Genomic DNA, 21,217 nt, shown 5'->3' on the forward strand with positions numbered 1-21,217 from the left:
TGTCTTGTCGCTTTCATTGTAATCTAGGAAAATAGATTGCAAAAGCATCAAGTGCTACGCATATTCTAGGATGCTCTGTTACATTTCTACCTTTGTATGTGTGGTACGCATATTCTTGTTGATGCTATATTGCTTTTGCAAAATCAAATAGACGGTTGAGATCAAACAGAAAACAAAAAAGAAGATGTCAAGAAAATGATGACATTTCGCGAGAAAATAGATCTTTGCAGTTATATCGCACTTTTTTTAGCCTTTCTAGATTAGATGAAGAGAAATTATATTTGTATTCTTCAAACTTCTACTTTTTGAATCTTTCCTTAATTAAAGTGGTATCTTCGGGTAATATATACAAGTGACTTATTGCAAAAATGTTGGTCACATTTTTCGAATTTTTAATCATTAATACATGATATGCATAATTAACCACATGAATTGGAGTACTCCATAATTTTTTTTTTTTTAATTTAAAAAGTGAGTTGTAGTAATCCACTTTCCACTTTTCTATTCATTTCCAAGTGGAATTTTTGTAACTTATGACTTTGTGATTCACCTTTTGCAACTTGTGCACTACTTAACTATAGACTATAGTCTATGGGATACATATATAATACTAACGTGTGTTAGTGTGTACCACACAAAGATGTTCCTTTTGTTTTTTCTCCTGAATCCACTAAGGTGTTCATTTAAGATTAAAAAAATATTGCTGAGGTGGGTTCTCTCTCTCTCTCTCTCTCTCTCTCTCTCTCTCTGTAATGCATATGCTACTTAAACAATAATATATGACAGCTTTATAAATTGTAGGGTATATATATTATATAAGTTTGTTCTTTTGTTTTTTTTTTTTTTTTAAGAAGTAGAGTATACAATTTAGGAATGTCAATTTTCAATATTTTCTTACTAAGCAGGACTTGATATTTCTAAGATTAGGCATATATAATCAAAAGAGCAAGTATTCAAAAATGGGATTTTTTGTGAAATTATTCTCCTACTAGTCGCTTACTTATTCAACACAGGAAAGTTTGACAATATTTTTTTTATGTATGATATATATATTTAATTAATAAAAATCGATAAATAGATAGTGTATACACCCTATTTTGTTCTGACCTAATGCCAAATTGCCAATATGCCATCTAAAGGGGGTACCAATCACAAAACTTACCAATAGTTTGTTAAGAGTCTTGTAACTCAACAAACTAGTACCCTCCTGATATTTTTTTAAAAATGCATCCAAGATTTAAATCCCCCTACCCTCAACTATCAATATATGTATAGAAAGAAAGAAATGAATAGATAGTCAAATTAAAGATTTTGTACAAAAGAATTTTTCTAATTTGCTTAGAATTTTTTTAGAGAATCTTTTTAAAAAAAAAAAAATTGGAGAGAAAAAAAAAAGAGAATTTGTTTAGTGAAGATCAATATATTTTAATCATGTTTACTATTGGGTTGTATTATTAAAAAAGATTGTGAATTCTAAAGATTGAATGGATCATTATGACAGTTATTAATAAGCATTTATTATAAGAGATGGGTTCAAGTTACACTTTAGAGTTACACATTTTTTAACCATTGGATTTAAGTAGATCCAACGGTAACAAAATAACCCTCAGTAATGCTAATATTCTGATTAGGATCTCATTAATTATCCCTCATTTATTATATTTTATATCTATCTCTAAACTCAAAAAAAGTGTTATATTTGACTTTCTCTCTACGTTTCTCTCTTTATCTCTTTCTCCTCCACCGTCTTCTTGATGATAAAGGGTGTGTGAATGTGAATTCCTTTGAAAGATTTTGGGTGCAGATCAATGGGTTTCATATGCAACCTGGAGACTGAAAGCCAATAGCATAAAATTTGGATATGAAAACGTTTAAAGCTTGAAATACAACCAAAAGAAGGAAAATTGAGTTATTTTATACAAAACCCAAATAACATAATACTCCATCCATCCCAATTTGTTTGTCCTATTTGAAATGTCAAATTTTTAAAGAAAACATCATTTATTATCTTATCTACCTTATGAAAATGTATAAGTTTACATAACTACCCTTAAATAAATTTATCAGATTTTTTTTTTAAAAAAAAAGAGTTGTTCTTAATGAGGCAACTAAAAAGGTATCCCAATTAGATTGATTTTTTAAATATTTGTTAGTTTTCTTTTCAAATAGTTTTAAAAACAAAATAGGGGTATAATAGGAATATTTGTAAATTAATCATTTCTATTTTTAGAAATAGGACAATATTTTGGGACATCCCAAAATGGAATAGAGGATAAACAAACTAAGACGGAGGAGAATTTATACAGTCCTCATGGTGGACCATGTCATTTGTCCACCATTTCAATAAAAGATTCCCACCTATTTAAAATTGCTAAGTCAGTATTTAATTTTTATTTAAAACTCTACAATTTTAAACAAGTGAGAGTCTCTTACTGGAATGGTGGACCACATCACTTGTCCACCATAAAGACTTTATAATTTCTCAAGATGGAGGGAGTAATTTTTTGCAATATATGAAATGGCATTTTAACCTTTAGAAGCTACTCAAGCTAGTAAATACAAATGCAGATTAAAGTGATCTTTACGTGTTTGAAGAAAAACCCAACTGAGTATGTAATTGAATATGAAATAAGGCAAGGTTGCTACAGGAGAATAAACTATAAAACAACAATCACGCTGCTCAATTGTGATTCCTTTCAAATTATCCACTACTCGCCTATTGATGTGTTAGCAATTAAAGATTGTGATGACCTTATGGATATTAGTATCATTGCAGAGAAACTCCGAAAACTTCATCTACTTTGGCATCCTTATAATAAATCTTCTAGCGTTGGATCATTGAAAATCTTGGCTCCTAATCTTGAAAATTTTCGTTGGGGTGGACATGTCGTGGATTACCATTTCATAGAGGATTTCTCGACTAAGTTGAATCTCATAACTGCTCTCAGGTTATCTGATCAATTATACGAATCTTCGACCAAGTACTATTTGAAAGGAATCCCAATTGAGCAGCGTGATTGTTGTTTTATAATTTATTCTCCTATAGCAATCTTGCCTTACTTCATATTCAATCACATACTCAGTTGGGTTTTTCTTCAAACACGTAAAGATCACTTTAATATGCATCTGTATTTACTAGCTTGAGTAGCTTCTAAAGGTTAAAATGCCATTTCATATATTGCAAAAAATTATTATGTTATTTGGGTTTGTATAAAATAACTCAATTTTCCTTCTTTTGGTTGTATTTCAAGCTTTAAACGTTTTTATATCCAAATTTTATGCTATTGGCTTTCAGTCTCCGGGTTGCATATGAAACACATTGATCTGCACCCAAAATCTTTCAAAGGAATTCACATTCATACACCCTTTATCATCAAGAAGAAGGTGGAGGAGAAAGAGATAGAGAGAGAAATGTAGAGAGAGAGTCAAATATAACACTTTTTTTGGGTTTAGAGATGGATATAAAATATAATAAATGAGGGATAAGTAATGAGATCCTAATCAGAATATTAGCATTAATGAGTGGCTTTTTTTTACCATTAGATCTACTTAAATCCAATAATTTAAAAAATATGTAATTCTAAAAAGTTACACCAGGTGTAACTTGAATCAATCTCTTATTATAATTGTTTTTATATATGAAAATATATATTCTACCATTTAAAGAACTGGTTAATAAATGCTCAATTATGATATGACCTGAATTTGATAAAGTGTGTAAATATAGAAGGTTCTACAATGAATTTAAACACAATTGAAAAAGTATTGATTAAAAAAATGACGTGAAAAATTGCAAGGCCATCAAGATTTATGTGACATAGTATTATAAAGTTATCTAGGAATTTTATTTTATATATTATAGATTACAAATTCCCCAAAAAAATTTCCATGAAACTAACACTACCAATGACATATATTTATTATCAAGAATTTTATAATACAATTGGTTATAGCGGAAAATAATATTAAGGAAAAATTCTAATAAAATATTCAGGGTTCAAATGTCTATTCTCATTGTAACTATTGAATTATAAAATAAAATAAAATAAGAATTTTTTTTTTATTTAATACAAAAAGTTATATGGGGCAAAATGCTCCTTTGAGCAAAGAGAGTTGCTCTGCATTGGTGAAGATAATGAGACCTATAAATAGATTCTTTTTTTTTTCTTTTTTCTTTTTTTATGGAGAAAGAGGGAATTAAGTATTAATATAAGTTAAATAAAAAAATGTAATTAGATTTAGAAAATAAAAAAGATAAATGTAATTAGGGAAAATATCAATAAATTAGAAAATAATATTGAGTACATAATTCAAATTAATTTTGAAGTAGTTGTATTCCATTAGTTTTCACATTTGTTTCTATGTTTATTTAATTGTGTCATAAAGTTGATTAGTGGTAGGAAACAACTTTTTTATTTATTTATGTATAATTTAATAGTTGAAATGGGATGATTTGAATCTTAAATGATTTCGTTGAAGTTGTACCATTTTTACCATATTTCAATGGTAATTGTAATCTGTAATACAAGGCTCTTCTCATTAAGAAACCGTTTTTATACATGATGAGAAGGTAGCTAGGAAGCAGGAGCAGGTCAATCATTGTTTGTTTGACCACCATTTTCCGAATTGTAATTTTTTTAAGTTATTCGTGTTTTCATTCTTTATCATTTTTCTTGTAGACAATGTTAACATACTTCCATCTTTTCTATACCTCTATTCCAGTTTCCAACAATGCGATAAACAATTAATCAAACCCTTGATTTTTAACTTTTTTATGTCCAGCTCATTTTGTAATAGTCATCATATTTATTTATTGGAAGTACCACGTGACACGTGGTTGTACTATGTGAAAACCCAGCAATTTTTTATTTTCTAATAACCAGTTATTAACATACTGAGGAAGGTTATTTTGTCCCAAAAATAAAGTTTTAAGGTTAAATGCGAGAGATAATATTTGACTAAGTTGAAGGCCCTAAACATATAGAGTTGTCAATTAACCCTTTCATTTAGAAATATATAATCCAAAATTCTATATTTTTTTAAGATAATAATGGGTGAAGGAATATGTGGTTCGAATACAAACAATGAGACATCAAAAAGAATAATATGTGATATATACCAAACATTCACATATCAATTATCACTTCCATAATAATTTCATTCCAGAAATTTCTTGTGCAAGTTTTATTATAGGATTCGCCCCTTTCTTAAACTTTCTATATATCATGATTGTGTTTATTATTTATTTATTTATTTTTGGGTCTATCCGTGAATCTACATTTCATGGCACAAACATACTTGTAAGCGAAGTTTCAAAACAGTAGCTTTGGGTAAACATTAGCTCACCAATACTAGCTCATAGCAGAACGTACGTACATCGATCCTTTTTGTCTATTCTATCTCAAAATGGCAGAAAAAGAAAAAATATATAGTATTATTTGGTTACCATGCATGCGTGCCTAGCTCACATAGCAGCCTGGAAGAAAATTAAAATAGATGGTACTCAATTCCTCAAATAATATCACACCCAATGGTCGATATTATCATATAGTATATAGTATATGTACTAGGTAGCATTGAACGTGCCTAGTTTTTCAGTAAACATTAACATGACCCTATGAACCAAACCCATTAGACTGACCAAGTTCAGTGCTGAAAAGATGCAGAGTTTGTTCGTTACTGAGCATTTGCTCCTTTATTTTGCTACATGAGTTTTTTCCATATAGTCCAATCAGTTGAACCTGGACTTCACATTAATCCAGGTTCATTCTTCATGATCCATAGCAACAAATGGTCCCGGGTGCTCAATGTTTTTGTAGACCATGTTTCTTGGGCAAAAATGGCAAAATATCCATTTTGCCCAAAAGTTCCAACAAAATGTCCTTATTCTGAAACTATTTGACGATATGCCCCTATTTTGAAATTCAATTTTTTAAAATTCGAATTTCAATGTAAAACTCAATTTGTAGAAAATCGAGTTATAGGCAATCAAACTTAAAATATATATATATATATATATATATATATACATATATATTATGGAACTTGAGTTCCATTTGAAATTTTTCAAGGAACTTGAGTTCTTTACTGAAATTCGATTTTTAGAAAATCGAGTTTTAAAACAGGGGCATTTTACTAAATAGTTTTAGAACATGAGCATTTTGCTATAATTTTTGGACGAAATGGGTATTTTGCCATTTTGGCCTGTTTCTTGTTTTTACTCTTTTTTCACCGTTGATAAATGCAAGAACCAAACCTCATATAGTCATATTCTCCATTTATATATATATATATATATATATATATATATATTAAAAAAAATAAAAAATAAAAACTTATTGCTCAACACTATATATAGACTATAGTAGCAGTTTGATTGCCTATACGAATGGAATGTAATACCCTTTGGTCTAAAGAATGCACCTTCTGAATTCCAAAACATCATGAATGAGATTTTCAATCCATTCTCCAGTCATATCATTGTGTACATTGATGATGTACTCATTTTCTCAGAATCTCTGACACAACATTGGAAACACCTTCGAGCATTTCTCCATACCATCAAGCTCAATGGTCTTGTTGTCTCAGCCCCAAAGGTTAAACTTTTCCAAACCAATGTCCGATTCTTAGGTTTTGATATAAGACATGGTGTCATCAAACCCATAGATAGAGCCTATATATAGGCAATCAAAAAAAAAAAAAAAATTTATGGAACTCGAGTTCCTTACTGAAATTCGATTTTTAGAAAATCGAGTTTTAAAATAGGGGCATTTTGCTAAATAGTTTCAGAACATGGACATTTTGCTAGAATTTTTGGACAAAAGGGGTATTTTGCCATTTTGGCCAGTTTCTTGTTTTTACTCTTTTTTCACAATTGATAAATGCAAGAACCAAACCTCATGCAGTCATATTCTCCATTATAAAAAATAAAAAATAAAATAAAAAATAAAAAAACCTACCTCAACACTATATATAGACTATAGTAGCAGTTTATGATAAAGGGCCATGTAATTTTGTTGTCTAAAAATTTATTGAGACCCATGAGATAATTTCCTTGGAAGACACTGCTACTCTAAGTAGTATTGATAGTTGAGTTGAAAAAGTAAGTTTCAATCTCAACCATTAAATAAAATATATTAAAAAAGAGTTAAAAAGTTAAAATAAAATAAAATAAAATAAAAAAGTAAAAAATATAAATAAATAAAATATGTGAGAAAAAATTAGGTGAATTGCATAGGTGCCATAACCAGGAGATTGCACCTTGCCTCAATCCGGACTAAAGAGTGCTAGCACTAAAGTTGTCGCTGGATCCGACAGTCCGATCTTATCTACAACAAAAGAAAAAGAGGGTGATTCTCAAACAGTCCGATCTGCTAACGTGTCATGATTTATGTGGAAGAGATATATATATATTGGTCACAGTCTCACAGGGCAGCTGAGCCAGCAGCTAGTGCTCGAGATTGGAGATAACGAAAGTGAAAGCCGAGTATGTAATCGAGGCAAACGACAAAAGCGGCTACGGTGCGCTGCATCTTGAGGAGCAGCCACAGGTGGCATGTGTTCAAGTGTTTTGGAATGCAAATGCGAAACGAAAAGTTTGTCACTGCTCGAATAACTCTCATGTTTATCTATGATCTATCTATCTATCATCATCATCCTCTGCAGCTTTCTCAGTTAGCGTTTTCGATTCCATCATTTTTACTTATTTAGATTGTTTCTACTATACTACTGCATTATATATTATTATACTACTATATTTCGTTGTTCTTGACTTTCCTTTTTGTACGCGGAAGCTCGTAGATTAATATCCCATAGTTTTGAAGGCGATGTACATCTTTTCAATATACACGGTGCCTATTTGTTGAATATATTATATAGTAGATATTATTTCTGCCATTGTTGGTATCTGTTTTAGCCTTTTAGGATCAGATGGAAAAACGAAGGACGGGGACCGCGACAGGACATTTATTTTCTTAAATGTTATAGTCCTTTTCAAAGAGTTTGGAAAAAAGGTTTTTTATATTAATTCATTCATTATCAAACCCTTTGCATGTATGCATGAGCACTCTATGGAAAGAGTCTATAACAAATTTACTGAAAACCACATGCGCTTGCAAGACTAAAGCTGCAATTTAATGAAGCCAACTCGTGTGTTAAAAATTCATAATGGGTTTATTTAATTTCAAATATAAATTAAGTATATTAAATTATTTATTATTATACTATTATATTATATATTTAGTCTTTTTTATTTGTTGAACAAACTTAAACTTGTGTTGTTTCTCAAAAAAAAACCTTAAACTTGTGTTCGTGAATGAGTTAATTAATTTATTCTTTTTTCGTGTAAAAGTAAATGACTAAATATCATTAATGAAAGTTTGTAACTGATTCTCTTTAATTTCAATAGTAGTGACTAATAACTAAATTATAATTGAGATTATATTATTTGAGTTAACTTTTATTTATGAGCTCACAAAAATCAGATTCATTAATCATATATTATCAAACGCATACATAATCTTTACTAAAAAATTTAGAATAATAATTTAACTATATTTTATTAACTTATTTACAAATATAGATATATTAATTCTAGTCTATAAACGCTGCTGTAAAACCATTTGTGGCATCCTGCCAAGTTAGTCACATATTCACTAGGTTGTTTCAAAACGTATTATCATTTTGAGTTGCTGTTTAATAATTGAGTTTAAGTCTAAGCATGATTTATTTAGCTTGTATACTAAACATACGAGCAGGGACAGACCCAGGTGAAGGGCAAAGGGGGCCCGGGCCCCCCCTGGGCCCCAAAAAAAAAAAAATTAGTATGTAAAATTTTCAAAAAAAGGCTTGGGCCCCCTTGATTTTTAGCTCGGGCCCCCCTTGGTTTTTAGTTCAAACCCCCCTCACCTCAACCATCCCTATCCCAGCCAGCTAGCCCAGGAGTTTTAAAGAGCCTATGAAAACCTTAAAGCCCCCCTTAGTTTTTAGCTCAAGCCCCCCATGAATTCCAAGCCCAGCCGGCCAGCCCAAGAGGCAAGAGCCCATGACCCATGTAAATAAAAAAAAAAAAAAATAAAAAAAAAAAAAAAAAAAAAAAAAAAACTCAGAGAGCCCATGACCCATGTAAATCAAAAAAAAAAAAAAAAAACCTCAGCAGTAAATCTAACGGAGAAAGTGAAAGAGGAACTGAGGAAGGAAAAGAAGAAAGGAAACAGAGAGATAGTGAGGCGCAAGACAGAGAGATAGAGAGGCGAGACATAGAGATAGTGAGCCACTGAGCCCAGACGCCGACGCGACGCCATCATCATCATCAGTCATCACGCCGACACAACGCGACGCAAGACTCTCGTCTAGTACGGCAGTACCCACACTAACGTCGGCGCGCCATCATCACGTGAGCCCTCAGCTGTCGACACCGCCAATTGCTCGAGCCTTCACACTGTTTGTGAATCAACTATTTTAACAGGTATTTAATCTATGATCCTTTCCTTCAAGAATCAAAACCTAATAAAATGTTTGTGAATCAACTGTTTTAACAATCTATGCTTGTGGAGTGTTTGTGTTTTTATTGATGACTCATGAGTGATGAACTGATTACTGATGTTGGTGATTGTGAATTGAATCTGTGCTACGGCTTGTGGTGTTTTTTTTTTTTTTTGGCTTTTTGGCTTTGTGACTCTCTGTTACTCTATATATGTGACTCTCTCTCTTGTATTATATAGATAAGAGAGATAGAGAGAGAGAGAGTAGAGTTTGTAGAGATTACTCAGATAAGGATTAGAGAATATTTGTTTGACTATTTGTTTGTTTGTGCTTTGTTGACTGGCAGTTGGGCATAATAGGGACCAGGGATAGACAAAAAAATGTAAAGTTATGAAAATTTTTTGTTAGTAGTGTTGTGCAGAATAAATTTAGAGTGTCAGTAGTGTTGTAGTGGGATTGGGTTAGATGATTGTATTAAGAAACAATAGTGGAGATGATTTTGAAGATTTGAAAGAGTGTCGAGTTCCCTTTTCATAGATGATTGTATTAAGAAACAATAGTGTTTCGTATTAAGAAACAATGATTTTTGGGTATTTGTCTTGGTTGATAGTTTATTAATACTATATGGATGCGTATTTAAATTTTTTTTTTTTTTTGCTTATCTCCGCCCCCCCCCCCCCTCCAGCTTGAAATCCTGGGTCTGTCCCTGCATACGAGTATAAACAGCTTTTCTTTATTGAACCCAAGTTATTGAAAAAAAGGTTTGATTTTGTAACCTCTCTTTCTCACTCTCTCTCTCTCTCCCTCTATATATATATATATATATATATATATATATCAGGGGAGGAGGGAGGGGTCAGGGGCTCAGGGCCCTTGAACTTTCAAATTTTTTGACTAATATTATTATAATGATCTGAAATACCTTATTTACCCCCTGACACAAAAGACAAAAAAAAAAAAAAAAAAAAAAAAAAAAAAAAAAAAAAAAATCTCAATTCACGATTCCTTGCCTACTAGTAGTAGACTTCTACTCCTACTCCAATCCTATATATAAAACCAATGGGTCCCACTTAGTAATGATTAGAAAATAATCTCTAAATTGATTCATTGAATAGTAGTCTGAACACAAAAGCTTGATGGACTGGACAAAAACGTAGTACAAGTCTACAACTATAATATAAAACCGTGGGTCCCACTTGGTAATAATTAAAAAAAATAAAAAATAACAACCTTGCTATACCTACACGGCATAGAACTCTGGAAAAAAAAAAGTGTATATATAATGCAAACAAAGCACGCCTTCCATCAAAAATAAAAGAATTTCTTTTCATACCAGTCTCTTTCTTTGGACGTCAGAGCTTCTGTGGAGTTTTTAAAAGCATTCAAATTAGATTTTTAAGTCACACCTTCAAATATTCACAGGTATGCATACTTTTAATACTTTTGCTTTGATTTATTTATTATTTTTTTTTTTTTTTGAAGAATCAAATTATATGTTTAAACTGTTTATATTTAGATGGATCTCTTGATTTGACTATTCTTAGCCATAAATTTATAATTCAAATTATATGTTTAAACTATTTGTATTTATAATGATCTCTTAATTTGACTATTGTTAATCATAAATTGTAAATTTTTTTCTTTATTTTAATGATATGACATATATATTTGTAGTTAATTGAGATTATGGAGAATCCTAATCATAATAATGAGTCCGGATCAAATCCTAAATGAACTTGTATCGAAGTGGATGTTGCAAATCTTCCCACAAATCATGGTTTAAGAATAAAAATTTATAACTATCATCCTAATGAAAGAGATCAAATTAGAAGGCATTATCTACAAAATAAACCTTGTCAACCAGTTGATCATGATTTTCCACAAAGTCAATTTGGCAAAACAAAGTGTTGATTTAGTCCATTGTGGTTCAAAGATTATCCTAGTTGGTTGGAATATAGCATTACAAAAGATGTTGCATATTGTCTATATTATTATCTATTTCAACCTGATACTGGTGATCAAGGAGGGGGAGACTCATTTGTTACTGAAGGATTCAGAAATTGGAAAAAACAAAGGAGAAATAACAGAATCACGTTGGGGATTACAACAGTGCACATAATATAGCTCAAAGAAAATGTGAAGATTTGTTAAACCAGAGACAAAGTATTCAAACAGTTATAAACAAGCAATCGGATGTTGAGAAGAGAGAATATTGAACTCGTTTGAATGCATTAGTGGATTGTATTTGTTTTCTACAATGGCAAGGATTAGCATTTCATGGCCATGATGAATCTAAAGACTCCAATAATCAAGGAAATTTTCTTGAATTATTACGGTTTCTTACAAAGCACAATGAAGAAATTGATAAGGAAGTCCTCGAAAATGCTCCTAAAAATCATCAAATGACCTCTCCTGATATCCATAAAGAAATAGCAAATGTTGCAGTCGTTGTGACAATAAATGCTATTATTAAAGATATTGGAGATTCATTATTTGCTATTATAGTTGATGAATCACGTGATATGTCTACTAAAGAAAAATTGGCAATTGCTTTGCGTTATGTAGACAAATTGGGACATGTGAATGAGCACTTTCTAGGCATTACACATGTTAATAATACATCAGCAGTGACACTAAAGAGTGCAATTGAGGAAGTATTTAATAAACATAGCTTAAGCATTAGTTGATTGCGGTGACAAGGCTACGACAGGGCAAGCAACATGCGAGGTGAGTTAAATGGACTAAAAACTCTTATTTTGAAAGATAATCCTTTTGCCTATTATGTCCATTGCTTTGCACATCAACTTCAACTAACATTAGTTGCAGTAGCAAAAAATCACATCTAGATTGCAACCTTTTTTTAACTTGGTTGCAAAGATATTCAATATTGTTGGAGCATCATGTAAAGATCGTGATATTCTTCGCGAAAAACCTAGTGTTGAAGTTATAGAAGTACTAAAAAATAATGAAATTTCAACTGGTCGTGGCTTGAATCAAGAAATGAGTCTAAAAAGACCTGGAGATATACGTTGGAGTTCTCATTATGGTGCACTTGTTAATCTTATTCATATGTTTTCTTCTGTAATTGATGTGATTGAAACTATTACAGAAGATGGTTTAGATTCTAATTAGAGAACAGAAGCAACTATCTTAATTGGTTTACTCCAAACATTTAAATTCGTGTTTGATTTACATTTGATGAAAGGTGTGCTTGGCATAAGTAATGAGTTGTCACAGGCATTACAATGAAAAGATCAAGATATTGTGAATGTTATGAAGTTGGTTGACATTTCAAAGCAACGTTTACAGGTCATGAGAGATGATGGGTGGAACTCTTTGCTAGAGGAGGTTTCTGCATTTTGTGCAAAAAATAATATTGATGTTCCTGATATGGATGATTTTATATCAACCTTGGCCATGACAAAAAGCTCAAAACATGAAAAATTCACATCATTATCAAGTGGAGCTTTTTTATATTGTTATAGATATGCAACTACAGGAACTTAATAGTCGTTTTGAAAATTCTGAATTATTACTTTGTGTTGTGTGTTTGAACCCAGATAACTTATTTTCAGGATTCAACAAGGAGAAATTGATTCGTCTTGCTTAGTTTTATCCAAGTGATTTTTCAACAATTCAAGTTTCTTTCTTGGATAACCAACTTGAGACATATATCCATGATATGCGGTCCACTAAAGAGTTTTCAGCACTTAAAGGAATTGGACAGCTTGCTGAAAAGATGGTAGAAATGAAAAAGGATGTTTCATATCCATTGGTTTACTCATTAGTGACTTTGGCATTGATCTTACTCATTGCAACAACTACTGTTGAAAGAGCTTTTTCAGCAATGAACATAATTAAAAATCGATTACGCAATCGAATAGGAGATCAATGGATGAATGATTGCTTAGTCACATATATTGAGAAAGATATATTCAAGACTATTGAGTATGAAGAAATCATGCAGAGGTTTCAAAATATGAAAAATCGTCGAGGGCAATTGCGTAAAATAAGCTAGGTGTGAAAAAATAAATTAAAGTTTACATTTTATGTTAGATTTTGTATGACAATTACATTATCATATAGTTGTTTATTTATTTTGTTATTAATATTGATTAATTTTTTAGATTAACTTTTTACTTTCAATCTTGTCTTTTATTCTTACCCCCCTGACCTAAATTCTTGGCTCTGCCACTGATATATATATATATATATATATAGATTTTAACTAAGCCCAAACTATTCATAAAAGATTTGTTTACAGCCACTAGAAAATGATCTTGCTATAGCTTGTTTCACAGCTCTCACAACTATGAACCTAATTATATATAACACTTTATTGCTTAAGAAGGTGATTTTTTTTTTTTTTTTTAATTTCTATCTTGAATCATGATATGTGGAAGAAGTTGAGTAGCTAGGTGTTGCCTCCAGACATCTCTGATGAAATGTGACAAAGAAGTGAGCACATTCATTTCATGGCATGCTCTCCTGCTCCTCCATTAATGTTATGCAGGACATGTGTCCCCTCATCTAGTTGTGCACTACAAGAAAAGAGTCTACTAGCAAGGGTAAAATGCCCTCGTAAAAATTCAAATATCATCACAAAAGGCTATTAGCGAGGGCATGTGGCCCTCAAAGGCCATCGTATTTGCTCTTGTTGCTAAAAGAGATTTTGCGACTATGCCTTCACAAATAGATAATTTACAAGGGCAATTTATTGTCGTTACTAAAAAAATCCGCCTTCGCAAATATATTACCAAACGACGATAAAAGCCGACCACTTATTTTTAGCGAGGGGGAGTAGTCGTCGTTAACAACTATTTGTGAGGACCTTTATACCCTCACAATTAGTTATTTGAGAATTTCAAATTAACGACATACTTTTTAGAGACAAATAATGTCGTTTCTAAAATGTATTTGTGAGGGCTTTTAACCCCTCGCAATTAGTAAGGAATAATAGTGTCGACATTAAGCTGTTGCTTAAAATGTTTTTGCAAGGGGTTAAGTGGCATCACTATTCTACAAATTGCGAGGAACTTTGTCGTCACTATAAAATTATTTATGACCAAATTTTTATGTCATCGGTGATAACATTTTATATAATTTTTGAAATATTTTATTATTTATTTATTTTCAATTTTTTTATATAATTTTTTTTTAATTATCATGTTACGATAGTACAATAATTACTAAAAATTGATCAACTGAAAGATAAAAATTCATATAAGTTCAAACTTTAAAATATAGAATATACAAAGAAATCCTGAAATTAAACCTTGTTTTAAACTTAAACAACTAGAATTATGACAAGATCTATACTAGTCTTCCTCTGAGTTACCCTCCAAGTTGTTTTCAACCTCCCTCGTGTTTTTGATTGAGTTGTCCTCTTCATCTCTACTAGTACCAACCTTAAAAAAAACAAAACAAAACAAAACATTAAACATAATCCATACACTAGAATATTAGCTTTTATAAAAATAATAACAAATAATGGTTAAAGAGAGTGCAAGAGAGATAGAGAGAATTCATGACATGTATTTCATTTATACTCACCCCTTGATCTCCATCCATCCATTTATCTACCAGCTTTTTCCAAAAGAGTGTAGGAATGAAGGAAGGACCATTCTTATAACGATCTTCTTTCTCTGTGTACTTCTTAAAAATAGGATTTTTAACGTGAAACATCCAATCAGAATAACAGCGTTTCACCAATTCTACAGATTCTTTCTTCACTTCCTCATCTGGTTGCTTATGCTTAAAATGTTGAGCTCTATAGTAAGCATATAGAGTTTCAAGCTCAGATATTGGGTATTCACTAAAAGTCGTACAAGCTCCATTCAGTTTTTAGTAATTATGCACTCTTTTTGAAATCTAACAGTAGATTTTAGTGTGATGCTTCTGTCTTTACTTTTACCTTCCCTTGCCATGTCTGCCTTTTTTTTTTATAAGCCCTTGCCATGTCTACCTACTATTAGTTAGAATTAATATGATGAAAGTATATAATATAAATATGTATTTCCAATATGATTGTGTTAAAGACATGACCCACTAGTAAAAGATGATACTCTAGTATAAGATGATACTAGACCTTATCCTCAATCCAACAATACTAATTGCTACAATCAACACACAAATAATTGATTTTCATATCTTTATTTATTGAATTTTTAAATGCATACTCAAGTGGGTTCCAGTTAGCTCAACTGGTAAAGTCTCTGATGGTTGTATAAGAGATCTGGGGTTCAATCCCTGCCTACACCAAAAACTGATTGGTGTCTTGGTCTAATGATAAAGAGCAATCATCAAGAGCGAACGTCATAGGTTAAAACTCTATTAAAAAAAAAATGCATACTCAAGAAAATTTTCAACCCCATTAATATATCTAGTAGAATGATGCATCCAAAATTTATCAACTGACATTTTATCTACTCCATATAAAGCATCATATTATATAACTAACAACAATAATGGTTGCTAACACATGTATAATTATGCACTCTTAAAAATAACAAGCACAGTTAACATTGGGTCTTGTTAAATAGAAATATCAAGGATTCGCATATCTGGCCACAAAATAGAAATATCAACATAACCTAAAGCAAATCTCAAGCCAAACAATTGAGATTGGACAAATATGTTGTCAACATCGTCATCCTAATTAACTTTTTCAAGTAATCAATAGATTTCAGCTCACTACAAGCCTTACACATTTAAAACTCACATCAGAGAACTCTGCAAAATTTCCGCATTTAACATTCCTTATAGTGTTCCGAAAATTACCACTATATATTTTTTCAATAAGATACAAAAGTTTGTATTTGCCTGTATACGAGATAAAGAATAAATAAATAAATAAAACTAATTATAAAAACATATATAAATAAATGGCTTCAATTAATATCAGTATAGATATATATGACTAATTATTTTATGGGTTTATTCTAAAATACAAAAAAAAAATTAAAATTAAAAAGTACCCATTTGTCATTTGGTTCAAAATTATATTTATACAATGGAAAAATTATTCATAGCCTCCAAATTCCAAATTGCTGGAATTGGATATGATAGTTGATGAAGACAACAAAAAAGAACAAATACACATGGTGTACATTTACAAAAATCAAGTGTGTCGTATAAGAGAAAATGACTGGAACTCACATTGTAGTGTGTACCGAGGCGGGACCTGAGATAGGGAAGTAACTTCTTCAATTCCTTAACCATCCTACCGTTTGCACCTAATCCTTCTGTGGCAACACCAAAGTAAGAGAGAGAATATTTTTCTTTTCTTAAAAAATTGTAAAAAATGAACCAAAAAAGTAGAATATGTATGTGTGTTAGAGAGATACCTCATCACAAGTAGTAAGTGTAAGAGATTTTAGGGTTGAACAAAGAGTGATAACTGAAAATATATATATACTCACTCTAGCTAGCCAAAATGATCCAAAACCTCACACAAGAATATTAAATGAAAATGTAGAATATGATAATGAGAGAAAGGAAAATACCTCATAAACTGATGGTAAGTGTGAGAAATTTTAGGATTTAGCAAAGAGTGGTAAGCTGAACGTGTAGAAGATAATGTAGAAAAAAAGGGGATTATGCTTTTAGTACGTGAATTTAATTTTTTGAGGATTCAAAGAAGAATTGAGACCCAAAAAAACAAAAAAGTTAGGGAGAGTGACTCTATGAATTAACTCAAAAAATAAGATCCTACTATGTAATTTATATTCAAGTGTTTGCCCACTTACTATTCAGAAAAGAAAGCAACTTAAAATTCTCAAGAGAATATCCCTGCTAAATACTAAGCAATAGCACACAAATTTCAACCAAAACAAATGACAATAATTTCTCCAAAAAATGCAGAATTTCACACACTGAAATTTTTTTTTTTCATGACCATACTTATCCGTTTAGGAACCAATGCCACTTTGAATCATGACATGAGATACTGGAATTTGCCAAACATAAAGCCCATTGAGAATGTCCTGTCCATCTAATTAATAAGCAGGCAAACGTAAGCAAGTCGAAAGCAAAAGGATGCAACCAATACAATGACATAAAAGAATGCAATCTACTAGGATGCAAAATCTAGTGTCCTGGAGATTGTAAAAACTACCGAACTATTAGATTGTGACCACATTGTGAGTAACTCTTTGAAACTTTAAAATTCTAGTCCACATGCCTTGGATAAGAAAGAATCTCGTGGAAATTAATGTATATTTGGAAACAAAACCTAAGCCAGGAATGGAAGTTTTAACACCGAGGTTGTTTAGAATTTGAAACATTTCCTGAACATTTGAGATGTTTCAAACTACAAAACAAAACAGCAACAAGAAACAATGCAACAAACGAATACTTAGAAATTTTAAACATTTTGAAAAGTAAATAACAAAAATTGCAAGTAATGCAGTGTTAAACATTTCTTGGAAGCTAAAGACATTTTGGACCACAAAACAAAACAAAAAAACAAGTGATTGAATGGAACCATATACAAAGTATTGGCAGTTACCTTAATGCCCTTACAGCAGTGACCTAGCTACCCTCACTTGTTGGAATGAGACCAAGACAAACACGATTAGCAACACCCTACATGCAGAAAATCAAAAGGAATCAATCATAGTCCATCTTCTTGTCCATTAATGCATGTTTTCATGATAAACTTTTCCTTTTGGACCAGTGTAAAATATCAGCCACTGCAAACTAGCTCATTGCATCAATATTCTATATCAACAAAGGATGGTTTCACAATCTATTGCGAACCAACCATAAAAGGTTTCAACCATTGGCCGTGTGCTTCTAAATTTAATTTGAAGTGTTGAAAGATAACACATTCAATTGACACCTCAGAAGATCTCCTCAGACTTTGGCTTAGGCACTATTAGGTGGGTTGTGGTTGCTTACATCTTAAATTCAATTTTTGACTTAATAAAAATAAAATAAAAAAGAAGCATCTAAATATAATAATTCTTCTTCCAAATTAGGTTCAAATCAAGCATTTAAAAATGTTCATCAACCTATCAAAAAAAAAAAAATGTTCATCAAACATTACACAGGAAAGTTGACAGGACAATATCTATTAACCAGTCATGACCTTCAAATATACATTGTCAGTTAAAATTTCCTCTCTAAATCACTAGACAAGAAAATTTTCATTAACTTAAATAACCTAATAGGAATTTAATCATGATATGCTAGTGCTACAGCTTGACTATTTAGAATTTATTAACTAACAAAATAAATCAGTGTATGGATGTACTTTAGGTGTGTAATCCGGTTATCTCCTTCAAGTACGATACAATGATCACTCACTGAATTGGCTTGTAGATTGTGTTGGAGTGCCTCAATGGCATTGGGATTCCATTCGCAAGCATAAACTAGTTTTGCATTGGCCCTGATCAAGGAAGTTTAGCAATCAGTTCACTATTAGTGTACAAATGATCAAGCAGTTGAAATGATTGTAAAAGAGTAGACACCAAAATTTATCAAACACATTGCGAGTAACTCTTTGAAACTTTAAAATTCTAGTAAAAAAAAAAAAAGCCCAAAATCAAAAACCCACAAAAACAAGAAATTACCCAATAAAAATAAACAAGAAACATAGATCCATAAATAGCTACAATATACAAATTTATGCAAGTTCACAATCTAGACTCACTCAAGCACTTTATCAAACACGTTATGAGTAATACTTTGAAACTTTAAAATTTAAGTAAAAAAAGCAATCAAATCCGAAACCCACCCACAAATAACATGTTATTACCCCATAAAATCACAATTAATAAGAAATTACCCAATAAAATCACAATTTTAAGAAGATAGTTATTTGATCCAACTCAAAAGAAACCCATGAAACAAAAAGAAAAACAGAGTTTACCTCTGAAAGAATAACACAGGCGTGAGAGACGATTGATTGTGAAGAAGTTGTGAGAGAGAGAGACAGCGTGAAGTGTGGAAGAAATTGTGTGAGAGAGAGGTAGCGGAGTTTTCAAGGTTGAGAGAAATTTGAGACTGATGAGAGAAATAACGTGAATTTATTTTATATAATCAGTTTGTAATTTTGTTAATTTAGAAAGGGTAAATTTGGAATTCATTCAGTCAATAATTTATCTAGTCTACTCTCCCTCCAAATCTCTCCAATTTGGGGGAATTAAAAATGAGGGGTTAGAGGTTGTTGAAACCCCTCCCCCGCCTTCCTTAAAAAACTTCCAAATAAGGTAATTGAATTACTCTCCCTCCTTTTACTCTACTCATCCTCCTTTTTTAAACATCCAAACAAAGCATAAATGAGGACAGAGAGTGTTTATCGAGTAAAAAAAGGACCACAAGATATCAGAATCTTCTAAACTTTACTGACATTACAGTTCCAAGGTTGAACCATGCTTACGTTAAACAAAGTAATATCTTGGGTTTGGGACTTTGGCGTTAGTTATTGATAAGGTGAAGTCTGATCCAAGTCTGAATAAATAATAATAATATTAATAATATTAAGAAAAATATATGAAAATAATATAATCTAACGGTAGATTTGTTAAAATTTACATCAAATTAAGAAATATAAGGCTAGGTTCAAGTTACAACTAATGTAACTCTAAAAAATGTAACACCACCCAATAACTTATTGTTGAATTCATATTTTGAAAATCCAACCATTGGATCACATATTCTATATGTTCTTAACATGCATGCCAATTTTTATGCTAATCGGATGTAATTTACCATTTGCTCTTTAAACTCATCTTTTATGCAATATTTTAAACTACAAAAACTTGAATTTAGACAATTGATTGATGATGTGGCTATTAATCTTTGATTATCTTGAAATTTTGTAAGCATGAAAAATATATGAAGATAACGTAATCTAACGGTAAATTTGTCAAAATTTACAATGAATTAAGAAATATAGGGTTGGATTCAAGTTACACCTGATGTAACTCAAAAAAATGTTACACCACCCAATAACTTATTATTGAATTCATATTTTGAAAATCTAACCATTGGATTACATGTTCTCTATGGTCTTAGCATGCATGCCAATTTTTGTGAAAATCGGATGTAATTTACCATTTGATCTATAAAGTCATCTTTTATGCATTATTTTAAATTACTAAAACTTGAATTTAAACAGTTGATTGATGACATAACTATTAATATTTGATCACCTTGAAATTTTGTAAGCGTGAAAAATATACGAACATAATGTAATCTAACGGTAGATTTGTCAAAATTCACATCGAATTAAGAAATATAGAGTTGGGTTCAAGTTACACCTGATGTAACTCTAAAAAATGTTATACCACCCAATAACTTATTATTGAATTCGTATTTTGAAAATTCAAATGGTCTTAACATGCATGCCAATTTTCTTGCCAATCGGGTGTAATTTACCATCTAATCGATAAACTCATCTTTTATTCATTATTTTAAACTACTAAAACTTGAATCTAGACAATGATCACTTTGAAATTTTGTAAGCATGAAAAATATATGAAGATAATGTAATCTAATGGTAGATTTGTCAAAATTCACATTGAATTAAGAAATATAAGGTTGGGTTCAAGTTACACTTGATATAACTCAAAAAAATGTTAAACCACCCAAGAACTTATTATTGAATTCATATTTGAAAATCCAACCGTTGGATTACATGTTCTCTATGGTCTTAACATGCATGCCAATTTTTGTGTCAATCGGATGTAATTTATCATTTGATCTATAAAGTCATATTTTATGCATT

At 30.9% G+C, this 21,217-nt stretch overlaps 1 long non-coding RNA gene across 1 annotated transcript; it reads right to left on the reverse strand.

Moving 5' to 3' along the window:
• Nucleotides 1–15,374: 15,374 nt before the first annotated feature.
• LOC126732608 (uncharacterized) lies at nucleotides 15,375–17,062 on the reverse strand. The gene is made up of 3 exons (XR_007659513.1): nucleotides 16,989–17,062; nucleotides 16,642–16,724; nucleotides 15,375–15,451 (listed from the first exon to the last, which is right to left on the reverse strand). It is a non-coding gene; the product is annotated as an uncharacterized LOC126732608 (long non-coding RNA).
• Between the last annotated feature and the right edge of the window lie 4,155 nt (nucleotides 17,063–21,217).

This window comes from Quercus robur, chromosome 6 (genome assembly GCF_932294415.1).
Source record: "Quercus robur chromosome 6, dhQueRobu3.1, whole genome shotgun sequence".
NCBI lineage: Eukaryota > Viridiplantae > Streptophyta > Magnoliopsida > Fagales > Fagaceae > Quercus > Quercus robur.